Here is a 7,489-nt window from a genome sequence, read left to right as displayed (position 1 = left end):
GATGTTTGGTGGTTCTAGAAATCCTATAGGAGACGGTCCACAGCAGGTGAAGCTAATGCTGTCAGTAGAGGTGATGAAGCCAAAGATCTGCAGTTCCGACTAGAGGTGCCAATGTACATACAGGACAAAATCATCTCGTGTGAATGTAGTTCAGGCATGTTTAAGATGAATGGAGCCATGTTAATGCCTACCATATTCTATCTTGAGCCTCTCCTCAGGGACCCCCTCCTCAGTTCCTGAGGCTCCTGTAAGTCATGTACAGGGGACTGGAGAGTGGGCTCTGTCCCATCTGAGCCCTGAGTTACCCTGTGTGTATCTTAGGATACTTTGTATTTCTGTGGTGTCTGTTGTAACATCACCTCTTTCATTTCAGATTTATTTCGGCCCTTTCTTTTTTAAAAAAAAACATACTATTGTTGTCTTTTATTCTTTACAGAAGTGTAATAAGTGTTTGATCTACTATCCTCACTCTATGTATACTTTTTGCAGTGAGATTTTTACTTTACTTTGTTTTCTTGCTACTATCAATAATTAGTGAGACTTCTTTTAAGCTATCTTCAACATTGCTTATAAAGCTGCTTTATTAGTGATGACAGAGCCTTAATGGAAGTCATGTTCTGGTTGTAAAGTAGAATGCAATGTGCCAGCAAAAAGCCCCTTAAGTTTACGTCTCATTACTTCTTGTTCTTTTTTAATTTAATTTTTATTTTTTATCAGAGCAAATTTGATTAAAATGTTTTGTTTCTTCTAGATGTGCAAGATGTGGTTCTTTTAAACATATACATATATCTATTCTTCTTTGGATCATTTCCCCATGTAGGTTATGACACAATGTTGAGTAATCTTCTCTTGGTATTACGTAGGTCTTTGGTGATTACATATTTCACATGTGTTTCTATATCTATGTTAAGCCCAATATCCTAATGTATCCAATCCGCACACCTTTCCATTTGATGAAACATAAGTTTCTTTTATGAATCTGTGATTGCATTTCTCTGTGGAAATATCTTCATTGGTATCAATTTTTAGCTAAGACCTATAAGTGATATTATAGGATATGTGTCTTTTGTTTTCTGACTTAGTACAATTTGCCTGATTACCTCAAGAATCATACATGGTGTTGCAAATGGCCTTGTTTCATTTTTTTCCCTGGCTAATATTCCATCTGTACATGAACCAGTTCTTCTTTGGCAACGCAACTCTTGATGGACTTTTTGGTTGCATCCATGTCTTGGCTATTGTAATACTGCTGCAATGCACATTTGCTTGCCTGTGTCTTTGCAGATCTATCTTCCTATGTTATAGGCCAAGGAGTGGGCTTGCTGTATAATATGGTAGCTCAGTGTGTACGTTTTAAAGGCACCACCATTCAGTTCTCATTAGTGGCTCTTTCCAGGTTACGTCCAACTTAAAGTTGAGGGTATGCATTTCTCCAAAACACCTTCAGTATATATTGTTTGTAGTTTTATTGCTGATGGTTATTCTGACAGGTACGAGCTGAGACCTCTTTGTTGTTGAACTTGCATGTGTCCCATAATCTGTTGAAATTGAGCTTTAAAGCATGTCCTTTTCATTTATCAAACTGTGATTACAGCTTAGTTCTTCAAAGTGTTTACTTAAAGTATGTGTCACATTTTGAAATTTTTTGGCCATTACCTCCCTCAAGACATTTTGAGGGCAGGTTTCATTTACAGCCCTACAGTACTTGTTCATATGAAGTGACCATTAGCACAGGCTTTAAAGCTGCTTTTGCAGGTAACGGCCAGAAGGCGGCAGCCTTTCTATGTTCCCCACTCTGGTAACTAGGGAAACACACCTTCTGGCCACTGGTGGCCCTCGGTTATAAATTAGAGTGCAATGTGCCCGGATAAATCCACAAATGCTGATGTCTCCTTACTTTTGCTTTGTTTTTTAGATTTAATTTATATTTATTATTGGAGTAATATTCCATTGTGTACATGGAACACTTCCTCTTGGTGCATTCCTCGGTTGATGGACATTTTTGTTGCTTCCAAGTGTTGCCTATGGTAAATAGTGCTGGAGTGCGGGATTGCCAGCCTGTGACTTTTTGATTCTCATTTTCTCAGGTGATAGGCCCAGAAGTGGTTGTGATTGATTGACTGGTAGCACAATGTTTCCCTTTTCAAAGCACCTACACTGTGTTTTCATTAGTGGCTCTTTACATGCCCCCCCTTACAACCGAGGGTACGCATTTCTCAACACTCCCTTCACCGTTTATTTTTTGCAGCATTTTTCCTAATGGCCATTCTGACTGCTGTGAGCTGTTAGGTTTTTGTAATATGGGTATGCATGTCATTAAATTTTTTTAAATGCATCATATACCTACGCCTTTTTCTTTTCTCTTAAAAGAAAAAACCGTGAGTACAATATAGCTCTTGAAATTGTCTTCTTCGAAGGTTGCCCTCTTTTGAATTTTTTGGTCGATTTTTGACCCCAGAAATTTTCTGGAGGGCAGGTGTCATTTACAGAACTGCAAGTTGGTGAAAATTTAGTGACCTTTCGCAGTGGGTTCAAACCTGCTGTTGTGGGAAACGGCCACAAGGAGGTAGCATTTCTCCATTCCCCAATCTGGGTACTAGGGCAGCAGAGCCTTTCTGGAAGTCATTGTCCTAGGTTGTAAATTAGAATGGAATTTGCCAGGAGAAATCCCCATAAGTTTATGTCTCATTACTTCTTCTTGGTTTTTAAAAGTTTTTTAATCTGGGTAAAGTTTAGAATATTGTTTATCCTAGGTGTACACAATCTGGTTCATTTGTACATTATGTATGTCTATTAATGTACAGATCCTCTTCCCATGTAAAATATTACAGTGTTCCGTCAACCTCCCTTGCTATATGTTCGGTCTTTTTGATACATGTACAAAATATGTATTTGTATATGTATAGTAACACTAATCTTCATTTCTCAATTTCCCCCCTCCTTTCCTTTCAGATGAGCATAGTTTGTTTTCTCAGCCTGTGAGTGTCTTTCTCTTTGGAAATACGTTCATCTGTGCCAGTTATTAGATAATGCCATAAGTGATAATATAGGATATAGGTGTTTTGCTTTCCGACCTACTTCATGTTTTGTGATTATCTCCAGGCTCATCTATGGTGCCTCAAAGAGCAGTGCTTCAATGTTTTCCATGGCTAATATTCCATGTGTACATGGACCACTTCTTCTTGGTGCATTCCTCTGTTGATGGACATTTTCGTTGCTTCCAAGTGTTGCCTATGGTAAATATTGCTGGAGTGCAGGATTGCCAGCCTGTGATTTTTGATTTTCCTTTTCTCAGGGGATAGACCCAGCAGTGGGTATGATTGATTGACTGGTATGGTAGCTCAACGTTTACCTTTTCAAGGCACCTCAATTGTGCTTTCATTAGTGGCTCTTACCACGTCCCCCTTAGAATCGAGGGTACGCATTTCTCCACAATCACGTCAGCATTTCTAGTTTGCAGCATTTTTGTTGATGGCCATTCTGACTGGTGTGAGCTGACAGGTTTTTGTAATTTGGGTTTACATGTCTGTAAAAATTCCTACAATTCATCATTTTTCCACGCCTTTTACTTTTCTGTTAAAAGAAAAAAGAAAGAAAGTGTGAGTGTAATATACCTCTTCAAATTTTCTTTTTGGAAGGTTGCACTCTAGAATTTTTTGGTCGATTTTCGACCTCAGTATTTTTTGGAGGGCCGGTGTCATTTACAGACCTGCAATTGGTGAATAATTAGTGACCTTTTGCAGTGGGTTCAAAGCTGCTGTTGTGGGAAACGGCCACAAGGATGCAGCATTTCTCGATTCCCAAATCTGGGTACTAGGGCAGCAGAGCCGTTCTGGAAGTTGTCTGCCTAGGTTTTCAATTTGGATGGAATGTGCCAGGAAAACCCCCCATAAGTTTATGTCTCATTACTCCTAGTTCGTTGTTTTAATTTTTTCAATTGGGGTAATGGTTAGAATGTTGCTTGTCCAAGGTGTACACACTCTGGTTCATCTACATATCATATATACCTATTTATGTAGAGATCCTCTTCCCGTGTAAATTATTACAGAGTGTTCCGTAATCCTTCCTTGCTATATGGTCGGTCTTTTTGATATATGTATATAATATGTATTTGTATACATATGGTAACGCTAATCTTCATGTATCCATTCCCCCCACCTTTCCTTTTAGATAAGCATAGTTTTTTTTTTTAATAAGTCTGTGATTGCCTTTCTCTGTGGAAATATGTTCATTTGTGTCAGTTATTAGATAACGCCTATAAGTGATATCATAGGTTATAGGACTTTTCCTTTCCGACTTACCTCATGTTCTGTGATTATCTCCAAGATCATCTATGGTGCCTCAAAGAGCAGTGTTTCATTGTTTTCCATGGCTAGTATTCATTGTGTACATGGACCACTTCTTCTTTATCCTTTCGTCTGTTGATGGACATTTTGGTTGCTTCACTGTCTTGTCTATTGTGAATAAGGCTGCAGTGCAGCTTTTGCAGCCCGGGTCTTCTTCATTCTGGTCTTCTCAGGTGAGAGGCCCTTTGGTGCGCCTGCTGGATTGAATGGTACCTCAATTTTTCTTTTCAACGCAGCTTCTTTCTGTTCTCATTATTAGCGTTTAACCCTTTTACATCTCACCAGCAGCTAGAGGGTACACAGTTCTCTTAAACCTCTTCAGCATTTATTGTTTGTAGACTTTTTGCCAATGGTCAGTCGACTGGTGTGAGTTGAAAACTTTTTGTAGATTAGATTGCATGAGTCTAATACTTCCTGAGGCTGAGCTTTTATCCATTTTCCTTTTTTTAAAAAGAGAGTGAGTAAAACTTACCTCTTCATACTATCTTCGTGAACATTTTGCCTGTTTTGAATTTTTTTATCCATTCCCTACCTCAGCACAATTTTGAGGGCAGGTGTCCTTTACAGCCCTGAGTCCTTGTGAATGGTAAGTGACCATTAGCTGGGGGTTAAAAGCTGCTCTTGCGGGAATCGGCCACAAGGCGGCAGCATTTCTCCTTTACCAAATCTGGTTACTAGGGCAACAGAGCCTTACTGGAAGTGGTGTTCTAGGTTGTAAATTAGAATGGAATGTGCGAGGAAAAAGCCCTTTAAGTTTATGTCTCCTTACTTCTTGTTGGTATTTTTAACTTAATTTTTATTTTTTCTCACAGCAAACTTGATTACAATGTTTTGTTTGTTCTAGGTGTGCAAGATGTGGTTCTTTCACACATATACATATATCTATTCTTCTTCGGATCCTTTTCCCATGTAGGTTATGACACAATGTTGAGTAGTCTTCTCTTGGTATTGCGTAGGTCTTTGGTGATTCTATATTTCACATGTGTTTGTATCTCTCTGTTAACCTCAATATGGTAATGTATCCAATCCTCACACCTGTCCATTTGGTGAACCATAAGTTTTTTAATGAATCTATGAAAGTGTTTCTCTGTGGAAATATCTTTGTTTGTATCATTTTTTAGGTAACACCTATATGTGATACGATAGGATATGTGTTTTTCGCTTTCTCACTTACTCCAAGTTGCGTGATTACTTCTAGACTCATCTATGGTGCTGGAAATGGCATCGTTTCATTTTTTTCACTAGCTCATATTCCATCTGTACAGGTAGCAGTTCTTCTTTGTCCACCCATCTGTCGGTGGACTTTTTGGTTACTTCCATATCTTGGCTACTGTAATACTATGCAATGCAGATTTGCGTGCCTGTGTCCTTCCAATTCTGTCTTCTTAGTTTATAGGTCCAGGAATAGGTCTGCTGGAACATATGGTAGCTCAATGTTTACCTTTTAAAGGCACCTCTATTCTGTTCTCCTTAGTGGCTCTTTCCAGGTTACGTCCCACTTAAAGTGGAGGGTATGTATTTCTTCCCAGCTCCTTCAGGATTTATTCTTTGTAGTTTTTGCTGATGGTTATTCTGAGTGGTGTGAGCTGATACCTCTTTGTGGTTGAATTTGCATGTGTCTCATAATGCGTTGAAATTGATCTTTAAGACATGTCCTTTTTATTTTTCCAGCTGTGATTAGAGCTTATTTCTTCAAAGTGTTTTCTTAAAGTATGTGTCACCATTTGAAATATTTTGTCCATTATCTCCCTCAAGACATTTTGAGGGCAGGTTTCATTTACAGCCCTGCAGTACTTGTTCATATGAAGTGACCATTAGCTCAGGCTTTAAACCTGCTTTTGCAGGTAACGGCCAGAGAGCGGCAGCCTTTCTACGTTCCCCTTGCTGGTACTAGGGAAACAGACCTACCGGCCAGTGGTGTTCTTCGGTTATAAGTTAGAGTGCCATGTGCCCGGATAAACCCACAAATGTTGATGTCTCCTTGCTTTTGTTTGTTTTTAAATTTCATTTATATTTATTATTAGAGTAATATTCCATTGTGTACGTGGACCACTTCTTCTTGGTGCATTCCTCGGTTGATGGACATTTTCATTGCTTCCAAGTGCTGGCTATGGTAAATCTTGCTGGCGTACAGGTTTGCCAGCCTGTGACTTTTTGATTCTCATTTTCTCAGGTGATAGGCCAAGCAGTGGTTGTGATTGATTGACTGGTAGCTCAGTGTTTCCCTTTTCAAAGCACCTACACTGTGTTTTCATTAGTGGCTCTTTACATGCCCCCCCTTACAACCGAGGGTACGCATTTCTCCACACTCCCTTCACCGTTTATTTTTTGCAGCATTTTTCCTAATGGCCATTCTGACTGCTGTGAGCTGATAGGTTTTTGTAATATGGGTATGCCTGTCATTAAATTTTTTAAAATTCATCATATTCCTACATCGTTCTCTTTTCTCTTAAAAGAAAAAACCGTGAGTACAATGTAGCTCTTGAAATTGTCTTCTTCGAAGGTTGCCCTCTTTTGAATTTTTTGGTCGATTTTGGACCCCAGAAATTTTCTGGAGGGCAGGTGTCATTTACAGAACTGCAAGTTGGTGAAAATTTAGTGACCTTTCGCAGTGGGTTCAAACCTGCTGTTGTGGGAAACGGCCACAAGGAGGTAGCATTTCTCCATTCCCCAATCTGGGTACTAGGGCAGCAGAGCCTTTCTGGAAGTCATTGTCCTAGGTTGTAAATTAGAATGGAATTTGCCAGGAGAAATCCCCATAAGTTTATGTCTCATTACTTCTTCTTGGTTTTTAAAAGTTTTTTAATCTGGGTAAAGTTTAGAATATTGTTTATCCTAGGTGTACACAATCTGGTTCATTTGTACATTATGTATGCCTATTAATGTACAGATCCTCTTCCCATGTAAAATATTACAGTGTTCCGTCGACCTCCCTTGCTATATGTTCGGTCTTTTTGATACATGTACAAAATATGTATTTGTATATGTATAGTAACACTAATCTTCATTTCTCAATTTCCCCCCCTCCTTTCCTTTCAGATGAGCATAGTTTGTTTTCTCAGCCTGTGAGTGTCTTTCTCTTTGGAAATACGTTCATCTGTGCCAGTTATTAGATAATGCCATAAGTGATAATATAGGATATA

General features: G+C 38.9%; 1 long non-coding RNA gene across 1 annotated transcript; it reads right to left on the bottom strand.

The window, feature by feature from the left end:
* Nucleotides 1-3,623: 3,623 nt before the first annotated feature.
* Nucleotides 3,624-7,363, bottom strand: LOC309636281. The gene is made up of 2 exons (XR_014249371.1): nucleotides 6,970-7,363; nucleotides 3,624-3,754 (listed from the first exon to the last, which is right to left on the bottom strand). It is a non-coding gene; the product is annotated as an uncharacterized lncRNA (long non-coding RNA).
* Nucleotides 7,364-7,489: the final 126 nt, after the last annotated feature.

This window comes from Balaenoptera borealis (genome assembly GCF_965194805.1).
Source record: "Balaenoptera borealis genome assembly, chromosome: 10".
In the NCBI taxonomy this organism is placed as follows: domain Eukaryota; kingdom Metazoa; phylum Chordata; class Mammalia; order Artiodactyla; family Balaenopteridae; genus Balaenoptera; species Balaenoptera borealis.
Note: the sequence above shows the minus strand (reverse complement) of the source record. Positions and strands in the feature narration are given on the sequence as shown.